The sequence below is a fragment of the Scyliorhinus torazame genome, chromosome 21 (assembly GCF_047496885.1).
Source record: "Scyliorhinus torazame isolate Kashiwa2021f chromosome 21, sScyTor2.1, whole genome shotgun sequence".
Taxonomy (NCBI): Eukaryota; Metazoa; Chordata; class Chondrichthyes; order Carcharhiniformes; family Scyliorhinidae; genus Scyliorhinus; species Scyliorhinus torazame.
The window spans coordinates 115906169-115929651 of NC_092727.1; the positions used below are offsets into that span (position 1 = coordinate 115906169).

At 49.3% G+C, this 23483-nt stretch overlaps 1 pseudogene; it reads right to left on the reverse strand.

Annotated features, from left to right (window-relative positions):
* Nucleotides 1-469: 469 nt before the first annotated feature.
* LOC140398071 (protein FAM200A-like) lies at nucleotides 470-11223 on the reverse strand (annotated as a pseudogene).
* Nucleotides 11224-23483: the final 12260 nt, after the last annotated feature.

A 23483-nucleotide genomic window follows, 5' to 3' on the forward strand; every position in this document is an offset into this window, starting at 1 on the left:
AGTGGGAGTGGGACCAAAGTTAGAAGGGAGCTTCTGATGGAGGCACCCACTCGCCTTCTAAAACCTGAGCATTCCCTCCACACCTGGTAAACCTAAGAACTGAGGAAGGAAAATGACTCTCAAGTCAATAGCTGACCACTTAGGGGCCTCAGTTGGGGGAAAGGCAGACAGCCTAAAAACCTGATGGCAACGGAGTATGAAATTCAAGCTATGGCTTGGCCAGATACATTCTGGCAAAGGATGGCGTACTAGATAGAAGTACGGGATTCTGCTGATTAATCTCACTGTGCTTCGACTCAGACGAGGAGAGCTTTACAATGGACATTCAGAAACCTATTCACTCTCCTGCTACCTGGTGATGGGTTACAAAGCAAAACTGACAGAAGCCATACAGCATCCACACAATCTGTTCTCTCAAGTAAAAATATATATTCATTATTTTCATCATAAATATTATACACAATAATTTTCATGGCACAAGGAATCTCCGATGGGGTGAAAATTCATCCAAACTTGCCACCTGTACCACCTAGAAGAACAAAGTAAGAAGTCTTACAACACCAAGTTAAAGTCCAACAGGTTTGTTTCAAATCGCTAGCTTTCGGAGCACAGCTCCTTCCTCAGGTGAATCTCAGGAGCTGTGCTCCGAAAGCTAGTGATTCAAAACAAACCTGTTGGACTTTAACCTGGTGTTGTAAGACTTCTTACTGTGCCCACCCCAGTCCAACGCCGGCATCTCCACATCATCGAAGAACAAGGGCAGCAGATGCATGGGAACACCACCACTGCAAGTTCTTCTCCAAGCCACACACTATCCAGACTTGGAAATGTATCGCCGTTGCTTCATTGTCCCTGGGCCAATATCCTGGAACTCCCTCCCTAACAGCACTGTGGGTGCACCTACACCACATGGACTGTAGCTGTTCAAGAAGGCAGCTCACGACCACCTTCTCAAGGGCAACTAGGGATGGGCTGCTCTAGCCACTGATGCCCACAACCCATGAATGAACAAGAAAAAGATCAACAGCCATAACATGAAACCATGTGCCCACATGTACGACCTTCAAGCATATGATCCTGTTACTTAAGTGTACTCTGTTCATAGTTAAAGTGGTTATATTTAAAGTTCTAGCATTTGGTGCCATTCTGAAAGTTTTGCAGTGAAATACCTCAATTTCCAAATGATAATCACTGCCACAGAATAAATAACTCTTCACTGACTCTGTGTAAAAGACCAGAAACTTGCATTACTAGGTATATGCAGGCCATTCTTGCCAACAGGTCCATGCCAATGTTTATGCCTCCTCTCATCCTTCTTTTTAAAAAATAATTTTAGAGTATCCAATTACTGTTTACCAATTAAGGGGCAATTTAGCATGGCCAATCCACCTACCCTGCACATATTTGGGTTGTAGGGTGAAACCTACGCAGATACAAGGAGAATGTTCAAACTCCACACAGACAGTGACCAAGGGTCGGGATCGAACCCGGGTCCTCAGTGCCGGAGGCAGCCGCGCTAACCACTGTACCACTGTGCTGCCCCTCCCCCTGCCTTCTTCATCTAAGTCCATCAACATATTTAAAATGAATGTAACACTGGCAATTCGAATTAAATCACTGTGCCAAAGGGTGGCATGGTGGCCCAGTGGTTGGCACTGCTGCCTCATTATATTGAGTGAATGCCATTGTTATCTTGTTGTATCTTGCCATATAAATTGTTGATTTTAGATGGCTTTACACTGCAGGGCAGTGTTTTTCAAACTTTTGTCCCCGGGACCCACTTTTACCAACCGGCTACCCTTTGGCACACACGCCGGCCAACCTCTGCGACCCATGCCGGCCAATCTACACGACACAGCATTTTCGCTTACCTTTAATGCAAAAGTGAGCCTGCTTGGCCCTCGCGAACTCACTCTTATCAGGGTCACAGGATGCGAGGGCTATGTGCATATCGGGTGCAGAGTTCAGTTGGTTCCTTTGTCTTCATCTTTGTGAGGACTGAAAGTCCAATCTCGTACATGTAGGTTATTGTGAAGGGCATTAGCAACAAAATGCTTGTTTTACTCAGCACTGGATACTCCTCAGAGATGCTACTCCAGAATGCTGACAGCCTCATGGACTTGTGGTGTGTTTTCAATGTGCAGTCTCTTCATTTGGTGTCAGTATCATGATCCCAGACCAAACTCCAGCAGTGGCTAGGATACTGTACCGAAACCCGAATATTTTAGTTTATTCGTAAGACTGTGTGGAAAGAATGATTTGCTCCAGGAGCGATTGCACGAAGAAATAGGGTTCTGCATTTTTAAAAACAAACCTTTATTATAAGTACAATATAAACTTTTTAACTTCACCCCCAAAAGGTACAGCTTGCAATTACACCTTAAACACTACTTCATAATTTTCCATTAAACAACAAGAATAGATGCAGACAGCTCTCAATCTATCTTACTCGAGGAGAATTGCGGACTCAGTGCCAGGCAGATCAGAATTCACCTCCGCTCTTCAAGGCTGCTCCAAAAGCTAACTCTCTAATGCTTTCAAAATGTCTGTCTGCCTTCCTTGGTTCCACCCAGCAATGACCTCATTTCCCCAAGCTGAAAAAAAATCTCTGCAGGCTGCAAAGCACATTAACCTCCCCCAGGGACTTTCCCAGTTAACCCACAGTCCATTAGCCCAGATTAAAAAACATATTCCTTTCTCAATTTCACCCTCTGGCTGCTAAAACATATCCAAGCCCTGCAAAGCAGAATTCTTTTCAAATAACCATGACCATTGCATTCCAACACACTCAACCCCCAGGCTTTTCACCCTTAAATTGCCCAATACTTGGAATCCAATATTCCTGAAATCTTCCAATCATCACATCAGCTGGAAGTTAATAATTGACTCCGAGGATCGTTCACTCACCTCTTCTCTTTCAAAACCTGAAACTGCTCCTCTGGAAAATAGCAACAACAATACAGTTGGATGCAATTGAATAAGGCACGCCAGTCTATTGACAGTTCCGCTTACAAACAGTGTTTTCTTGGATGTATTGGAGCAGTGTGGGGGGCATGTGGTAATTTTGGCATTGTCCTCACACTTGGCAAACTTTCCATGACTTTTGGAAAGCAACTATTTCTTCACAGTGCCGAAAGCAGTCGTCACCCTTCCCTTGAAATTTGAGGTTCAGTTCATTTAGAGTTGAAAAAATGGTGCGATTTAATGACCATGCTATGCCTGAAAAGCAGCTTGCCGCGGCGCAGCGTGGTCCATGAAAGCGGGGAGATACCGATTCCGGGATCTCACCGGCTCACAATGCCTCGCGAGATCTATCGTGATCTCGCGAGATGTTGCGATGTGAATCCTGTCCATTCTGGGCGAGATCACTTTTTATCAAATCTGCACTGTGTAGCGCACAAAGACTCACGAGAGACGAATAGAGATGAAGTTGATGAAGCTTTATTAAGCGTGACTTGTTCCCCGCAGTTCAGCAACAGACTGGCCTGCGGGGGAGAACTCCTGGTTCTTATATCCACCTTCAGGGCGGAGCTAGAGATCAACAGCCAACCAGGACCCGGGATCTGTCAGCCAATGACATCACGGCTTCACAGTCCCACATGACCCCTAATGCATACTACCACATTCACCCCTTGTTAAAAATGAACCCGGCGGGGCGGTGCTTCGCATGGTGGTAGGGGCTTACAAGGCTGGTCCTGGGAGGAAAAAAAACTCCATCACAGTGCCCTACACTGGGCTATGTACAGGGTTTTTTGTTTTGAACTATTTACAGTATTCGTTAGAGGGAAAAAGGAAAAAAAATTCTCGTTAAAGTCCACAACATTCTAGTGTTACACCGATGCCACGAGTCGGTCGGGCGGTCTGGTCGTCCTTGTCGATCGCCTCAGCCCCGGTGGTGGTGGTGCTTGTTCCAGTGTTGTGGTCTCCGGGAGCTTTACGGTTTCTGCTTCAGCTTCACTTCTGGTCGGACCTGGGAGGAGGACCGATCCTCCCGGGAAGGGGGCGGTCGCGGGGTGCGCCGGTGGCAGGGAGGGAGTGATTGGTGTCGAGGGGGCGTGCGTGTTGCCGGCGGGCGCCAGATCTCGCAGGGAGACCGTGTCCTGTCGGCCGTCGGGGTACTCCACGTAGGCGTACTGCGGGTTCGCGTGGAGGAGGTGAACCCTCTCGACCAACGGGTCCAACTTGTGCACCCGCACATGTTTCCGGAGCAAGATGGGTCCTGGGGCCGCCAGCCAGCTCGGCAGCGACGTTCCAGAGGAGGACTTCCTGGGGAAGACAAGGAGGCGGTCATGAGGCGTTTGGTTAGTGGTGGTACACAGTAGCGACCGGATGGAGTGGAGGGCGTCCGGGAGGACCTCCTGCCACCTTGAAACTGGGAGATCCCTGGACCGTAGGGCCAGTAGGACGGTCTTCCAGACCGTGCCGTTCTCCCTCTCTACTTGCCCGTTCCCCCGGGGGTTGTAGCTGGTCGTCCTGCTCGAGGCTATACCCTTGCTGAGCAGGAACTGGCGCAGCTCGTCACTTATGAAGGAGGACCCCCTGTCGCTATGGACGTATGCGGGGCAACCGAACAGTGTGAATATGGTGTTAAGGGCTTTAATGACTGTGGCCGCTGTCATGTCAGGGCACGGGATGGCGAAGGGGAAACGGGAGTACTCGTCCACCATGTTCAGGAAGTATGTGTTGCAGTCGGTGGAGGGGAGGGGCCCTTTGAAATCCAGACTGAGGCGTTCAAAGGGACGGGAGGCCTTGATCAGGTGCGCACTATCCGGCCTGAAAAAATGCGGTTTGCACTCTGCGCAGATGTGGCAGTTCCTTGTGACTGTACGGACCTCCTCCACGGAGTAGGGGAGGTTGCGGGACTTTATAAAATGGTAGAACCGAGTGACCCCCGGGTGGCAGAGGTCCTCGTGGAGGGTTTGGAGACGGTCAATTTGTGCGTTGGCACATGTGCCGCGGGATAGGGCATCGGACGGCTCGTTCAGCTTTCCGGGACGGTACAAGATCTCATAGTTGAAGGTGGAGAGCTCGATCCTCCACCTTAAGATCTTGTCATTTTAAATTTTGCCCCGCTGTGCATTATCGAACATGAAAGCTACTGACCGTTGGTCAGTGAGGAGAGTGAATCTCCTGCCGGCCAGGTAATGCCTCCAATGTCACACAGCTTCCACTATGGCTTGGGCTTCCTTTTCCACTGAGGAGTGGCGGATTTCTGAGGCGTGGAGGGTTCGGGAGAAAAAGGCCACGGGTCTGCCCGCTTGGTTAAGGGTGGCCGCAAGAGCTACATCGGAGGCGTCGCTCTCGACCTGGAAGGGGAGGGACTCGTCGATGGCGCGCATCATGGCCTTTGCGATATCCGCTTCGATGCGGCTGAAGGCCTGGCAAGCCTCTGTCGACAGAGGGAAGGTCGTGGTCTGTATTAGGGGGCGGGCCTTGTCTGCGTACTGGGGGACCCACTGAGCGTAATATGAAAAGAACCCCAGGCAGCGTTTTAGGGCTTTGGAGCAGTGATGGAGGGGAAATTCCATGAGGGGGCGCATACGTTCGGGGTCGGGGCCTATTATCCCATTGCGCACTACATATCCCAAGATGGCTAGCCGGTTTGTGCTAAAAACGCACTTGTCCTCGTTGTATGTGAGGTTCAAGGCTTTAGCTGTCTGGAGGAATTTTTGGAGGTTGGCGTCGTGGTCCTGCTGATCGTGGCCGCAGATGGTTACGTTGTCGAGATACAGGAACGTGGCCTGCAACCCGTGTTGATCAACCATTCGGTCCATCTCTCGTTGGAAGTCCGAGACCCCGTTTGTGACGCCAAATGGGACCCTTAGGAAGTGGTATAATCACCCGTCTGCCTCGAAGGCTGTGTACTTGCGGTCACTTGGGCAGATGGGGAGCTGATGGTAGGCGGACTTGAGGTCCACGGTGGAGAATACCTTATATTGGGCAATCCGATTGACCATGTCGGATATGCGGGGGAGAGGGTACGCATCTAGCTGTGTGTACCTGTTGATGGTCTGGCTATAGTCTATGACCATCCTTTGCTTCTCCCCTGTCTTTACTACTACCACCTGTGCTCTCCAGGGACTATTGCTGGCCTGGATTATGCCTTCCTTCAGTAGCCGCTGGACTTCGGACCGAATGAATGTCTGGTCCTGGGCGCTGTACCGTCTGCTCCTAGTGGCGACGGGTTTGCAATCCAGGGTGAGGTTTGCAAACAAGGATGGGGGCTCAACCTTGAGGGTTGCGAGGCCGCAGATAGTGAGTGGGGGTATTGGGCCACCGAATTGGAAAGTTAGGCTCTGCAGATTGCACTGGAAGTCTAATCCCAGTAATGTGGGTGCGCAGAGTTGGGGAAGGACGTAGAGCCTGTAGTTTTTAAACTCCCTCCCTTGCACCGTTAGGGTCACTATGCAGAAGCCTTTGATCTGTACGGAGTGGGATCCTGCAGCTACGGAAATCTTTTGCGCACTGGGACGGATGGTCAAAAAACAGCGTCTTACCGTGTCGGGGTGGATGAAGCTTTCTGTGCTCCCGGAGTCGACCAGGCATGGTGTCTCGTGCCCGTTGATCAGCACCGTTGTTGTCGTCGTCTGGAGCGTCCGGGGCCGTGCTTGGTCCAGCGTCATTGAGGCCAGACGTGGTCATAGTGCTTCAGCGTCTTCCTCGAACCCTGTGGAGCCGTCGATGCTGGGGTCCATTGTTGCCGTCCAAGATGGAGGCGGGGGTGGACAAAATGGCCGCCCCCATGCGTCGCACAGGGCTGGGGGGTCCCAAAATGGCGGCGCCCCTCCTCCCCTCGTGGTGGCCGGGACCCAAAATGGCGGCGCCTGCGGGTCGCACATGGGGCGCTGGGGGGGGGGTTGGGGAGCGTTTGAAACGCGCAGGACTCCTTCTTCTCCGGGAACAGCGGCGACCCCCCGGGACCGGCACATAGCCGCGAAATGGCCCTTTTTCCCGCAGCTCTTGCAAATCGCTGCGCGGGGCCGGGCAGCGCTGCCGGGGGTGTTTCGCCTGGCCGCAGAAATAGCAGCGGGCCCCCCTGGGACGACTTGGCGTCTGAACCGCGCAAGCCTGTGGGGGGGGGGTTCGTCGCGACGAGGGTCCACGGAGCCCAAGGGGCTGCTGCGCGGTCGGGGCCATAGGCGCGGGCGTTTCGCGCGGCCACATCTAGGGAGGCTGCAAGGGCCCGTGCCTCTGAGAGTCCTAGCGACTCTTTTTCTAAAAGTCTTTGGCGGATTTGGGGAGAGTTCATACCTGCCACAAACGCATCGCGAATTAACATGTCCGTGTGTTCAATCGCGTTTACTGGCGGGCAGCTGCAGGCCCGTCCCAAAATTAGCAGCGCAGCGTAGAATTCGTCTAGCGATTCTCCGGGACTTTGCCGTCTCATTGCGAGTTGGTAGCGTGCGTAGATCTGGTTCACTGGGCGAACATAGATGCTCTTTAGTGCTGCGAACGCCGTCTGGAAATCCTCTGCGTCTTCTATGAGAGGGTAAATTTCCGGGCTTACCCTCGAGTGCAGGACCTGTAGTTTCTGGTCTTCTGTGACCCGGCCGGGGGCCGTTCTGAGGTAGGCTTCGAAACAAGTCTGCCAGTGTTTAAAAACTGCTGCTGAGTTCACTGCGTGGGGGCTGATCCTCAGGCATTCCGGGACGATCCTGAGCTCCATAGTCCTTTAAGCACGCTTAATAAATTGTAGCGCACAAAGACTCACGAGAGACGAATAGAGATGAAGTCGATGAGGCTTTATTAAGCGTGACTTGTTCCCCGCAGTTCAGCAACAGACTGGCCTGCGGGGGAGAACTCCTGGTTCTTATACTCCGCCTTCAGGGCGGAGCTAGAGATCAACAGCCAACCAGGACCCGGGATCTGTCAGCCAATGACATCACGGCTTCACAGTCCCACATGACCCCTAATGCATACTACCACACACTGTAAATTCTATGATCAAGCAAGATAACCAGACTCACTTTAATGTGCAGATTACCCGAGGTGTGGGATCAATACCTCACCTCAGGCGTGTGCTGTTCAGTGCCGGCCTCCAGAAACAGGGATCAGACAGAACGGCACTCATGGGGTCTCCCGGTGGATTGGTTGCCCCCAGCTGCATGCCCTTTTGGGCAGGGTGGTACCCTGGCACTGCTGGTGCCACCTGGGCACCCTGTCAGCACCAGGCTGGCACTGCTAAGGTGCCCAGATGGCACTGTCAACTGGCAGAAGCACTGCCAGGGTGCTAGATTGGCACTGCCAAGGTGCCACACTGGCATTTTGTAAGCAGGCGTGATCAGCCGAGGGTGCCCTGCGTGGGTGTTGGGGGGGGGAGGGGGCAGGGACCCTCCCATATTGTGTTGGGGCTTGGAGGGAATAAGATGTCGCTTCGGGGGCCTCGGGGATCAGGACACCGTTTAAAAATGGCACTCCCATCTCTCACTTCACTGAGGAGTTCCAGCGAGCGGAGCTCCTCAGTGTACAAAAGAGGACTGTGTGTGTCCTCTGCTGTGCATTCCCTGTTGAGGCTATTTATCAAAAATGTATCACGTTTTATAGCCTTGTGTTTCTCAGCGCTGCGAGTGCTGGGAAACACATGGCTAAATGCGCTCCCATTTTATTAAATCGTACCCATCGTCTGCAAGGTAAGACATAGTTAACATCCAAGTTTCATCATCAAACGTATCAGCCAGTGGGGATGATTTCTCAAGGAAGAAAGCATGGATTTCATACCTTAGTTCGTAAAACAGCCACGTACCTCTGTGTGGAACAATAAATGAATGTAGCCCTCACATCGAGCAACAAAGCCTGGCATTGAATGTGCTGTGTGTAATGAAATTAACAACTTCCACAATTCCATTCAACACCACTTCAAGATTGGATGGAATTCCTTTTGATGCCAATGCCTCACAGTAAATAAAGCAATGATTCCAAACCAAGTCCTAACCAGCTGCCTCTTTAATCATTATTATAACTCTGCTGTTTTTCCCTATCATGTTGGTTGCTCCTTCATTTGTGATTCCTCTGCAATGAACTCATTGCTAGTTTAGCACAGGGCTAAATAGCTGGTTTTTAAAGCAGACCAAGGCAGGCCAACAGATTTTGGTCAATTCCCATACCAGCCTCCCTGAACAGGTGCCGGACTGTGGCGACTAGGGGCTTTTCACAGTAACTTCATTTGAAGTCTACTTGTGACAATAAGCGATTTTCATTTCATTTCATTTTTCATTTCAGTAGAGCCTACACTTTCCAACCCCGTAACTATTCAGTGCTTCAAAAATTTGTGTGCCAGTCACGCTGGTTGGTAATGCCAGGTAGCGCTAAAAATCCTCCATTGTGCCAAACATACCGAAAGTAAACTAGCAAAGTTGCACAATCTGAAATGTCTGTACGTTCGTCCAGTTGTGTTGAGAACAGCTGCGCCGACTTTAAACGAGAAATAAGCTGGGCTTCTAAATGATCAGCAATATCACAAGTTCGGTGAACCACGGTGTTATCGCTAAGTGGGATGCATTTCAGTTTATCAGCTGACCTCTCATCTAGTACTGCATGAGCCGTGTCTAATGCTGCCGGGGGAAATAATCTTTCTGCTGTAGTGTGGGGCTTTTTCTCTTTAGCTACACAGTAAGCTACCATGTAAGAGTATAATTGTGCTTTGTCATTCAAAGGTCATTCACGCTGGGTCATTCTCCTGCAGAATCTGTAGAGAAGGGCCTGACCTCCAACTGGCACCATAGCATGGCAGCACAGTTGGCACAAACATACTCACCATTTGGTGAATTGAGGCATAAACCGACGGCCGATTTCTCCATGGCACAGCACCCTCGAGTTTCATATTGCACGCCCAAGTCAAATGCCCATTGTAGTGATGGTGACTCAGGAACAGGAAGACATCTTGTCCTTTCACCTAAAAACATGCGGGATGCCAGCATACTTCAAGAAAAGAAAAGCAACTTGGAAAAAGGAAAGTCACGGGGCGAATAAACGGTTGAAAAATAAGCCTTTTTCTTTTGGAATAAATCATATCCCAGCCACTTGTGATTGTTCTTAATGCACATCTAGCAGCTGTAACCATGAAGAATGATGCTGATTGCTATCATTTCTACCTTCTGCTTTGTGAGAGTTGACAATAGCTCTTCGTGTGACTCTAGGAATCCAAAATAGCACATGCAAACTACACCTCGCAGCAAGATGTGCATAAGATGTAATATTATGACCCTGGCACATGAATACCTATTTTGTTTTCAATGGCTGTGATTGACTGCACAATCTATTATACAAGGCGAGGTTTTGCTGAGGCAGAATGACAGATTGCAGCCTCCATCGCACTTGTTGGAATAAAGCAGTTATTTCACGTAATAATCATAAGAGTATGCGAGACAATGTCTGGTGACATTTAAGATGCAACAGAAATATAGAACATTGTCAAAACTTATTATAATTTAACTTAAAACAGATACATATCAGAGGTACAGTGCAAGTTTTCCAGCTCAGGGATTGGGTACATTAAGATTATGTGTTTGCTGCACGATTAAAGCACTTTAAAAATGGCTTTAGATCTGTTTGTTTGATCTCGGTAGGCATAGAAGGGAACATTAGCTGTCATGATTCCAGGGCAAACAATAGTATCGTTCAAGGCAGTTTGTTAGTGCAGTTGCAGTTATTAAGATCCTGTTCAGTTATAGGGGACTGTTTACAGACTATGAATAAAATTAGGATAAATGCAATTTTATCATTTTTACGGTTAGTTAGCTATCCTCCTTGTCCTGTGTGGGGCAAAAGGTCACAACGGTGTTCCTTCATTGGCCCCTATCTTGTGAAATGGTTTGTGCCTCGCAAATGGAAGCTCCACCTCTTCCAGATCAGTCACCGCAGTCCTATGCCACCTTGGTTTTGGCCTGCCCCGTTTACATTTCCTGGCTGGTGCCCATCTTAGTGCAACCTTCGGTATTCACTCTTGAGACATAATTAGTACCTGTCCCAATCGGCCGCTTCCTGATCTCAATGCTGTAGTGACCATTCTTCTTGTACAAGTCCTCTTTGGAAATTTCATTTGACCAGTCGATGTTAACAGATCTTAACGTAGGCAATTATTTTGAAAGGCATTGACCTTGTCCACTCCGTTAACAATATGGCCAATAGTTAGACTGACTTCAGAAATATTCAAGTGAGGCAGTTTGCTGTTAAGTGATACTAAACTTACCTGGGTCTAAATGTGTGCACGTTACTTGTCACCATCATACTTAATTGTTTTTTTAAGTTAATTAATTTGTCTAACTATCAATTGAAAAGCTAGTAGTTTGCTTTTGAAGTAGCAACTTAAATTAGAGGTTCCAGATTACCCGCTGTGGGAAATTGAAAAGGCCACACTGTTGCATTGGGCGTGATCTTCTGGGACTGAGACATACTTTTGGGACAAAGTAAAGAAAGATTTGATCTGCGTCGAACTGCACTATACATCACCTAAGAATCCATGTACACTGACAATTCAAAATTGTAAGAATTTCATTCTTGGGGTTGAAATCTCTCACCATCTTCATCCAAATACATGGTACAGAAATAAATTATCTTGCTAATGATAGTTAACATAAGAAATTGTACGTCTAGTGCATGTGTGTGTGTTTTCTTCAGAGAAGTAATATGGGGGGGGGGGGGGGAAATGGTTTAAAATGGTGTGAGATGCCAAAACTGCCATGATTATTTTTAATTGTAATATGTATTTTGTTGTCTCTCGCCAGCATGATATAAATAGAACAACATGACTTGGGACCAGTCGGATACTGAAATATACTGTAATGCTCCCTTCAGGCTTAAGGATTTCATCTTCCAGATGTGTCATTGTGAATTATAAACTATCCCACTGCTCCAAGTGTGTAATGTTGTACATCATCAGGCAATGAAACAATCTTGTGCATTCTTTGAATATTAATTTCTGTTCCGAGGCAAAAAAATTGTTGTGGACCTTTCTGATGAAAATAATTTAATTTGCCTTTTCCTCCCCTCCCCTCCCCAGCTCAGCCTGATCAGTCAATCTGTGGTGTTACTGTGCCAGAGTCCTGGGGATATAACCGATTAAAATAAAACCATTTCCCCTAAGAGCAAGAAGAGATAAAAACCATTTCCTACTGGCCCTAATCAAAGTAGAGCAATATATTTATAAAAGCATTTATAGCAGAAGATATTAAATTGAGGAACTGCAGTTCTCGTGTGCCAGCTGACAGGTTTGCATTAACACTTTGGGCATTTGCTCTTTTGAATAGTTTAAAGCACACAGACAGACATGACAAATGTCTCATATTGACTACTATAAAGCTAAATTAAATCTATACACACACACACATTCATATGTATATATAAATATATATAGAGGGTGGAGTTTTCCCAGAAAATAGCCAAGTGTCAATCATGGCGTGAAAACACGTGCAATTCTCATTGGCTCCAGTGGCGTGATCCGAACCGCAATTTTTAGGCGAAGCCTGACGCCCGAAGGGGCTGATCACCCGCCCCAGAAGCCATTTAAGCACTTCAGTGAAGGGGGTGCTACATTTAAATGGCTCCACAGCGCTTGCTCTCATTCAAGTCAGGATGATGGCAGCAAAGAAACCAGCTCCTAGATTCATGGAGGGGGTCTTCACCTGTATGCACGAGAGAGGGGAGCTCCAATATGCACTCGGGCTGTCAGGAGACCCTCCAGCAAGATAACAAAACTGGCCTGAGAGACACTCGCAGTACTCGTCAGTGCCAGCAGCCTGCACAAGAAGCCAGGGGTGCACTGTTGCAAGAAGATGAATGATCCACCCTGTTCTGCTAAGGTAAGTGCTCCTCTGTATGCTCCACCTAGCCGTTACACCTCCGAATGTCACCTCGACCCCACATGCTGCCACCTAGTAGTGGCCAGCCCGTGACCTCCCACAGGCTTCCTCACACCCCCGGCACACCTCTTTAGAACCCTCCCTGCTTAAGTGCAATGCCAGTTTTCAACAGCACATGACCTGTCAGACGGCCAGCATCCCCATTTGCCTTCCTGCAGGATAAGCTGGCCCACAACCGCGATAAGTGAGAGAAGATGGGCGGGGGGATGCCCGGGCTGAAGATCCTGATTCCTTTTGAGAAGTGTCCTGGAGCTCGCAAGGAAGGAGCGGGCCTGTGCTTAGAGTGAGGTGGACCTTCAAGAGAAAAGTGAGGAGCCACTGCATGTTCTTCCAGATGACCAATCTCAAGTGAGTTCTGCATATCCTGGACCATTAACATTCCCATGTACTGATACCATGTCCTTTTCCTTGCAGGCATATCACCCAATCAGTTTGTCCCATTTACCTGCAGTGTCCCACCGCCCACCCTCGAAACCATCTCGGAGGAGATGTTGGAGGAGGACAGTGAAGAAGCTCCATGTCTATTACCTGCGCTACCCACCAGCGCAGAGACGCACCTCGGTGGGCGTTCTTAGTAGACAGGCTTTTGTGTCACTATTGGTGGAGACAGGAGCATCCAAGGGATTGGACAGTTGCAGGTCTGCTGGATGCCAAGACACAGCTGTGCCTCAGCCAAGTGCCGTGCTTTTGGACAAAGTCGTCCCTCAGCTGCTTGAGATACAAAGGCAAAGGTCGAATGGAGAAGTCCCAAGGTCTTATGTCACAGGTGCCATAAATGCCTGGCAACTAGGCCAACACTGCAAGGGTGGCATCCACAGTGGAAATCCTGGGGTTCGAGATCAGACCTGTGGCGGGAGAACTGCGGAGTATGTCTCAGTCCCTGAGGTTCATAGTGGAGGGCTTCAATTACATGGTGCAGACAATGGTGGGCCTCCAGGACTGGCAGATCATGTCATTGGAGGACCGAGGAAGATCATGTTCCAAAATCTTGTCGGTGCAAATCCCGTTTTTGGCTAACTTGCGATATCTAGCAGCTAAATCGTGTCCATAGAGGATTGATAATGTTTTTGGAACCGGGATCTCAGGAACAAAATAGAAAACATTTCTGCCATTTTTTTGGAAGGTGGTAAAATACATCATTGGCGTGGTTGTCATTTCCATCACGAAATAGTTTCTAATTTTCCTTTCACAGGAATAATGAAATGTGAATGACGACTAATGGTCAGTTTTATTGAGATGATTTGGTCCAATGGAGTGAGGAATCTTGCCTACTATCCTGCTATTGCAGAATCATGGACAGCCAGCTCGCAAGCTTCGAATATTCGTCGGCAGAGAGAGGACTCTGGGTTTTCTCGTCAATGGCAAACGTTTATGTGTTCACCTAAAGATATTTCTTGGAAGGCGACTCAGCCCAAACACATGTTTGTTTAAATGGTATGTATGTTTATTTTCATATCAACCAGAGTTTTTATGCAATAGAAAGTTATGTTAATCCCATCAAGTAACTGACTGTAAATGGGATAATGATCAGTCCATTGGGTACACAATCCGAAAAGCATACATTCAAGAAATGGTAGTTCAAAACTGTAAGGTCCACATACAGCCCTCTTGTAGAAAGTGTTGTTGTATGGAGAAAAAGATGGTCCCATAAAAACCTGAAATTGTTCGACTATAAATTGGCATTGCTCCTCCATTTATAGCTGTTCCTTCACATGTTACTACAGAATCCTAAATGGACTGCACTAAGACAAGAATCAGGGCTCTCAAAATGTAAAATCATTGCAAATATCAGCATTTAGATATTTCACAGCACCAGGGTCCTGATGTGTTGGATGTTCTGGATCACATACATGTCACCAACACTTGAAATAGCGCAACACTATTTTAGTGAATCATTAACTGTTTAAACATACTCAGACTGTGGGTTAATACGATACTAGCTTTAACCAAAGACCTTTGCCTTGTCCTAACCAGTCAATGCACTCAGTACACGGTGAATGTCTGTGTTGCAGGCTGTGAGCTCTGTCCTCCTAGCTAGCTGCTACTTGAATGAGAGGGAACTCTGATGCCCCTGTCTTTATAGTGCGTGTGCTCTCACTGGTGATTGGCTGCGGTGTTGTGTTTGTTGATTGGTCTCACTGTGTGTCCATCAGTGTGTGTCTGCACCATGATATACAGGTGTATATTATGACATCCCCCTTTTATAAGAAAGGTACCTGCGTGGCAATAAATAGTGAATGATGAATGTTCCTGACTACGTGTGTGTGAAACATTTACAGGACTATGTACATAAAATCTAAGCTATTTAGATGGGAAGGTGTCTGGTGCAGAAAAACAGCGTGTCACAAGAATAACGAGATGAACACTATATACTTGAACGATTAAACGGAAGAACAGAACAAATCAGAAAGTTCATAAGTCCATAAAGTTCACAAATTAAGTCTCTGAGGTGGGCGATGAATTCTGGTTGACCGTCAGGGTGGCACACCACTCATCGTCTGGATCGATGCTGTATACCGACAGCGGCTGGTGTATTTGCTTCTGGGGACAGCCTGTTTTTCGTTATGACACCGATTTGAAAAAGCGCCTTCGGGTCCGCGGTGTCACTGCTGTGTGGGAGGTCCGCATCAGACTCGGTGACCTTGGGTTGAATTGCCCGAACATTCCTGCGAGGCTGGCTGAAGCGATATATGAATTGGCAGGCTGAGCTGTTCGACAGAAGGCAGCATAGTGGCCAAGTCTTCCACACCGTAGGCATTGTCGAGATTTTGCGGGGCATTGCCGCTTTAAGTGGACGGAGCCACAGTTGCCGCACATCATGACGTCAGCACGTTTGTTGCGCCACCGCGCATGCGCGGTGCGGTCGTGCATGGTGCGTGCCTGCGCATTACGTTCCTCAACTTCGCCGTCCCCTCGTTTGGTGCGTACAAGCGCGGGAGTCCGCGAAAAGCACACAAAATGGCCGCCCTCATCCAGGCTGAGGCCCTGGAGGTGCTCAATCACTTGGACCCGTTCCGCCTCGTGGGGACGTTGCTGCGCCGCTTCAGCCGTATATGGGAATACCGACTCGTGGCGTTTTCATGTAAGACACAGGTCTCAATGGCGGTCGCTAGGGTGAGTTGCTTTACTTTGAGGAGCTGCTGGCGTAGGGGGTCCGACTGAACACCAAAAATGATCTGGTCGCGTACCATGGAGTCGGAGGTGGGCCCGTAGCAGCAAGATTGTGCAAGGATGCGGAGGTGCGGGAGAAAGGATTGGAAAGGTTCATCCTTACCCTGCAAATGCTGCTGGAACACGTAGCGTTCAAAACTTTCATTCACCTCTACGCTGCAGTGAGTGTCAAACTTGAGGAGGACCCTCTTGAACTTCGTCTTATCTTCGTCATCTGCAAAGAGTTGAAAATGTGGATGGCATGGTCCCCGGCCGTGGAGAGGAGAATAGCAATCTTTCTGGTGTCCGAGGCGCCCTCCCTGTCCGTGGCTTCGAGGAAGAGCTGGAAGCGCTGTTTGAAAATCTTCAAGTTGGCCCCGAGGTTGCCGGCGATGCGGAGCGGCGGCGGCGGGCTGATGTTGTCCATGTTGCAGGATGACGGAATGCTGGTGGAAGGCAGATCACTTGCAGGTAGGTCTAAGAAGTGCTAATATCCCTCAACTCCTGGTATCATGATGTGTTCGGTGTTCTGGATCACATACAGGTCACCAACACTTGAAATAGTGCAACACTATTTTATTGAATCATTAACTGTTTAAACATACTCAGACTGTGGGTTAATTCGATACTAGCTTTAACTAAAGACCTTTGCCTTGTCCTAACCAGTCGATGCACTCAGCACATGGTGAATGTCTGTGTTGCAGGCTGTGAGCTTTGTCCTCCTAGCTAGCTGCAACTCGAATGAGCGGGAACTCTGATGCCCCCTGTCTTTATAGTGCGTGTGCTCTAACTGGTGATTGGCTCCGGTGTTGTGTGTGTTGATTGGTCCCACTGTGTGTCCATCAGTGTGTGTCTGCACCATGATATACTGGTGTATATTATGACAGGTCCCAGGTTCAATTCCCTACTAGGTCACTGTCTGTGCGGAGTCTGCACGTTCTTCCCGTGTCTGCGTGGGTTTCCTCCGGGTGCTCAGATTTTCTCCCACAATCCGAAAACGTGCAGGTTAGGTGGATTGGCCATGCTCAATTGCCCTTAGTGTCCAAAAAGGTTAGGAGGGGTTATTGAGTTACGGGGATAGGGTGGAAGTGAGGGCTTAAGTGGGTCGGTGCAGACTCGATGGGCCGAATGGGCACTATATGTTCTATGTTATTTCGGGTCAAGTCATTGAATATTTCTTGAATTATTATTGTCTTAAGAAACGGAAAAAATTAAGAGGTTGGGACTTTTTTCTTGATTGATAAATGTTGCTAATCGTCAAAAGGGTTAATCCCATTGGAAAGAATATTGATAGATGATGACTGAAAATGAATGACCCATTTAATCATTTATCTTCACACGATTGTTTTGTATTTGCAATTATTAAGACTTTCTCTCCGAAGATTATCCCAATAGGTTATTGACAAAATGTAGATTTGGGGACTGACAGATCACAATTTTATTGCAATTTTCCACTCCCCTTAGCTGAAACATGTCAGCACTCGATAAAGAAGCACTTTTCTACTTTGCTCGTGTTGGCATTGAGGGCTTCAAGACGTAGCACTGTGTAAAGCTTCTGTGATTCTGCCTCAATGATGTGACTCAGCTGCAAGTATATCATAGAATCATAGAATCCCTACAGTGCATAAGGAGGCCATTCGGCCCATCGAGTCTGCATCGGCCCTTGGAAAGAACGTCCTACTTATACCCAAGCCTCCACCCTATCCTTGTAACCCAACCTAACCTTTTGGGCACTGAGGGGTAATTTGGCATGGCCAATCCACCTAACCTGCAGATCCTTAGACTGTGGGAGGAAACCGGAGCACCCGGAGGAAACCCACGCAGACATGGGGAGAAAAGGCTAACTCCACGCACACAGTCACCTGAGGCCAGAATTGAACCGGGATCCCTGGAGCTGTGAGGGAGCAGTGCCAACCACTGTGCCACCATGCCACCACCATGTATAGTGGATGCTTCCTATTGTGTCAATTTGAGTTTCTTACACAGCCATACTTTTAACTTTCCTGAATGAGATGACCAATTTAATGGTAATTAGTTGCAAGTTATGAGCCGTTTCGACCTTGCCTTTCAGCAACACCTTTACATTAAGCCCCCTCCCAGATGGTGTGCCCTGGCGACGTATTTCTTATGCCAGTTGCACCATCTGAACTATTACATGAAGATCCGATTCCTAGGCCTGACCTTGCAGGCATTGCCTGTCTTTTACCAGGACTCACTCAAAGATTGGAACATGGCCGGCTCGCGTCACAGCTCCTCCCCCGTCAGGTGTTGTGGCTGTCATCAGGGAGTTGCTGCTCAGGAATCCGCACCTCCACCAATACAACTTCCAGTGGCTGGTAACGGGATGGGCTGTGGCTGCTGGGGTGACCAGGATTGGGGATGTGCTGGGTGGCGGAGGAGTTGGCTGGATGACACCATATGGGTCAACGCAATATATGGTGGTGAGTTTCCAACTCACAACCAATGGGATTCATGAACTGAAAATGGCCATCCTCGGACCAAGGACACTCATGGTCTTGAGGCTGCACAGGTGTGCAGTGAACACCCGTCTGAGCGAATGCCTTCTCGAACGGCATTTCACATTGGCTGCAAGCCCCAACCACCTCGCCTCCCCTCCTCAGGATCTGGAGATCAACATCCTGAACGGCCTCACCGAAATGCCCTCCGTGCCATTTCACATGTGCTGAGGGTTTTCCTGTATGGGCTGCAGCTGCACATGCTTCACTTCCTTGCCCTCACCCCTCACCCATTGCCCGCACACGCCTTGGCGCGCCTTGTTACTGACCGGTGGCAGAGGTCCCCAGTGAAGATCCCTCTACAGAGGAGTCCTCTCTCTTAACATCAGGGGCCTGGGGTAGAGAGTTTTACATGCAACAGTACCATACAACCATAGGTTGCACCAGTTCATGGCACCCTGTCCTTTCTGCAGCCTTGTGGAGTTCATGGACCATGTTTGTCAGAGGCTGCACTCCCTGTTCAGTTATTTGAAAAATCTTTTGGTGGAGTTCTGTTTGCACTTCGGCTCCACGCTCCTGATCTACAGCACCTGGTGCGGAAGGGGGCGGGGAAGGAGGAGCACCTCCTCATGAACCTGCTCCTGGCCAAACTTGCCATCAACAGGTCCAGGCAGCGGGCGATCGAGAGAGTCGTCCGATCCGTCTACCTGCCCCTCTACCATGGCTACATTCGCGGCTGTGTGTCACTGGAGTGGGAGCATGCGGTGTCTACTGGCACCATCGAGGCCTTCTATGCCAGTTGGGCGCAGCAGGGGCTACGATGCTTTATTGATGCTCTTCCCGGCCCCCTTTTCCAATCATGGGCCAATCATTAGGTCGATTTCACCCCCCCCCCCCTTCCTCTTATCTACTTCCTCCCTTAAATCCACCAACACCCCTAGCCGCTGTCTCCAACCTGCGGAAACTGTCCCGGTCCCAGACTTTGGACTTGCCTGTTCTGGGGATCCATGGGCATTGATCTTCCTCTTCTCCTGTGGTCAGCTTCCTGGCTCTCAGGGAACTGATGGAGCTGCCGCCCAATTAGGGGCGGAAGTCCAATTTGGCCTTCCTTAATCTGCCGCACAGTGCTTTATGGCTATGAGGCGGTTCTGCATGGAGCATGTCAGCTCTACTCCAACGAGGTTTCTGTATGGTGCGTCCCCTATGCACGCGCCCCCCCCCTCCCCTCCCCACCATCGCAGTTACCCACCGCATTATTCAGCCCACAGCTTTTTGTATGCCTTCTAATAGCAGCATTCTGAACATCATCCTCTACGTTAGTGCAGTAGTATCAGATATTACTGCACAACATCAGCCATTTGGTGACTATTATTAAAAACACAAGTCTATCAAATTGAATGCAATTCCACTATGAGAGTATTAGGTTTGCTGCTGCTGATGCTGTCACTAGAATTATCCTCTGCTTTCAGCTAGACTGCACCTTAAGAAGCTCTTCCCATTGGTTCAATGCAGCGTCATTGTAAGGTTACTTATGCTATTCTTGCATGAAAGTCGAATAATAATCTGAATTAGTAAAAGGTCAATGAATAATGAGAAGAATTACATAGAAATTACAAGATGGATTTTTCTAAAACCCTCCCTATTCCAATCTGCCCTTGTTATTGCACAAACCTTTCCTATGGACCTTAAAGCTTATCATATTACAGTGACTGTCTGCAACATGCTCATTCACATCTAACTCATTGCCCTGTTTTGTACGCCGGCGTGGGGACATAGGGCTGGATTCTCCCAAAATGAGACTATGTCCACACGCTGGCGGAAAAACGGTGGCGGATTACTCCTGAAATTCCTTGAAAAAAGTTAGACGAATTCATAGTCCTGCAGGGAGTTAGCAGGGACCTGGAGTGAATTTCGCAGCTTTTGCTGCAGATACGGGCCCCCGCACTTCCTGGTCAGAGGCCGCGCCGTGCTCCATGGCGGACTCGGACCGCGGAGCCATACCGAAGGAAGAGACCCGCCAAGCCTCAAACCCCCGCCATTAATCGCCGGCCACCTATAAGGCCCCCCCCCCCCCCCCGGTCTCCCCTGACGCAGACTGAGTCTGAAGCCGCCAGGCGAGTATCCCGACCGGCAATAGGTGGTTAGTTCCACGCCGTCGGGAACTCGGCTGCTCATCAGCGGAGGATTGATGAGTGGGCCTTTGGCAATGGGCTCCCGGCGGCGCTGCGTACTCCACGGTGACACCGATTTTCAGTGCCCAGAGAATCGCCAGACCGGCGCCGGGCTCGATTACGGCATCGAACTGGATTCTCCGCCCCCACACACCCCCCCCCCCCCCACCCCCCCCACCACCCCCACACCATGCCGGGCACCCCCTGCCCAATCGAGCACACAAAAATGCCCTTGCCAGCTGGCAGTGCCACCTGGACACCTTGGGACTGCCAGGCTGGCACCCAGGTGGCACTGCCAGGGTGCCCAGGTGGCACTAGCAGTGCCAAGGCACCACCCTGCCCAAAGGGTATGTGGCTGGGGGCCTCCGATCCCTTGGAAGACCCCCACGATTGCCGTTCCGTCTGGTCCCCGTTTGCGGGAACCAGAGCTGAATGGTGTTTAGCCGAGGTATCTGAAGTGAAGTGGTTGAATCCCAAACCTCAGGAACCTTGGGAATCTTCACGTTAGAGTGAGACTTACTCCTCGTTCTAATACTCAGATTTGCCAAAAGGTGATCCCACCCACACGGGGCGGGGTTTACACCGTAACAAGATGTGGCAAGCCGGGTAGATCCTGCGACCGAGGTCTCCCAGCTTTCATTGACCACACTGCGCCACAGCGAGCTGCTCATTTAGCACAGCATGGCTATTGAATCGCACCCTAAGTGTTGACGCCAGAACAGAATTGGTGGACGTCTACCACAGCAAGATTGGCAGTGGTCCTGGAGCAATTCCGGAACCGTTAATCGGCGAGCACTGGCACCACATGGAATACAAGCGATTCCATTGAAAAACGGTGGCAGATTCGCCGGGGTCAGGATTGGCACTCGAGAGGCTGACGAGCTATAGCCACATATTAGGACTCCATTGCCCAGGTCCACTCATCCCAGCCAACAAGATGGTACTGGTTGTGCTGGAGCATGCCCCATACCATTGATGGGTAGGATGGGGCCAGAGGGTGTCTAGGGGAGGTGGCCTGGGGAGGGGGAGGGGGGGGGGACACCCATATGGCCAGGGCACTAAGTTCGTAGTGGGCAGTGAGCGGCATGCGCAGTCGTATGGCTGCCTTGCAGGCTGCAGTAATGTTCCATACCCGTCCACCCCAACCCCACGGCCCACCTCCTGGCCACCCCCCGCTATTCCCCCAGGTCCTGGCAGAAGGCCCCTGGCCAGTGGCACAACTGTCAGCACACCATGGCAATGTTGGACACTTCCCTATCCCCTCTCCCTCAGCAACCACAGCGTCTGTTTTCCGATTTCTAAAACCGCAAGTGGAACTCGCCGTCTGTAATTCTTCCAGAGAGAGGCAGAGCATCACAGAGGCCCAGGAGAATACCAGGTCAGGCTAATGATATGTGAACGGCGTTTACCGTACGTGCAGAGTCGAAAGCATTGTCGCTGTTGAGGCACCGGAGCATTGCATTCCATGACCAATTCTCCGCCCAATCGCCTTTCCCGATTCCGGTGTTGACTGATGGAAAATCCTGCCCATTGATTGAGGAAGGAGTCTGAACCACACTTTAGGAATTTAACTCCATCTACTCTGTTTAATCCCTTTCCATCTCCTTGACAAATTATCTTATTTCTACTCACCTCGCCGACCTGTCCACAGATTTCCTTCTTCCATTCCCCCTCCCAAACACAGCAATCTCCCACCCTTCATTTCATATGTGGGTTTATGATTTTGGTGCAGAACTGATGGTGCAAATTATAAAAAATGTTATATTCACCATCTGCATGAAAGGTTAGAGAGGCATTGGAGAGGGAGCAGAGAATATTTACAAGGACGATGCCATAAATGTGGGCGTAGACGTTTCAGGAAAGGATGACAGACTTGGCCTCTTCCCTCTTGAAGAAAGTTGGGGGGTCCCTATTTAGAGTTCTTTAAAATTATGAAAGGTTTTGATAGAGTGGATACGGAGAGAAGGCCTCCCCCTCTGTGGGGGCTTGTCTATCAAAATAACACAGTGGCCAAGAATTCCAATAGAGAAAAGTGGTAGGAAAGTGGAACTCACGTCCACAGGGAGTAGTTGAAGTGGATAGTAAAGATACATTTAATAGACAAGCACATGAGCGAGAAGGGAATAGAGAGTTTATAGAGATTGAAAAAAAGATGAGCGGAGGCTCAAGTGGAACATAAACACCGGCATGGATTGGTTGGCCACATGGCTTGTTTCTGTGCTGTACGCCCCCTTTAAAGATATGGGTGATTCTGGAGTGTGGACTGATAATTATAATCTTACTAAGATTCCTGTACACTCAGACGTGTATTAGTTAACGGAAGGAGGAGCCAAGCAGCTCCAACAGCAAGAAACAGGTGAGCAGAATTGAATGAGAGGCAGAGCTGTCACCAGCGCCTTGTCATCAATCATTCAATGCCAAGACAAGCAATGCTTGTCTAAGTGTCTGATTTGAAAGCTTGTGGATACATCAAATATTGAAGAGTAAGGAAATTGCTTTGTACAACGTCTGTTTGTTTTATTTTTGCATTTTTTAAAAATGTTACTGGGATGGCTCCTTCTTGTTGAAGTGTCCTCACAGTTCCTTTTTTCTTAATCCATTTAGAGTAACCAATTCTTTTTGTCCAATTAAGGGGCGATTTAGCCTTGCCTATTCACCTACCCTGCACATCTTTTTAGGTTGTGGGGGGAGGTCCACGCAGGCACGGGGAGAATGCGCAAACTCCACACGGACAGTGACCGGGGTCCGGGATTGAACCTGGGACCTCGGCGGCGTGAGGCAGCCGTGCTAACCACCGTGCCACCCGTCCTCACAGTTCCTTACCCTTCACTGTAGCCGGGTGCTCCTCA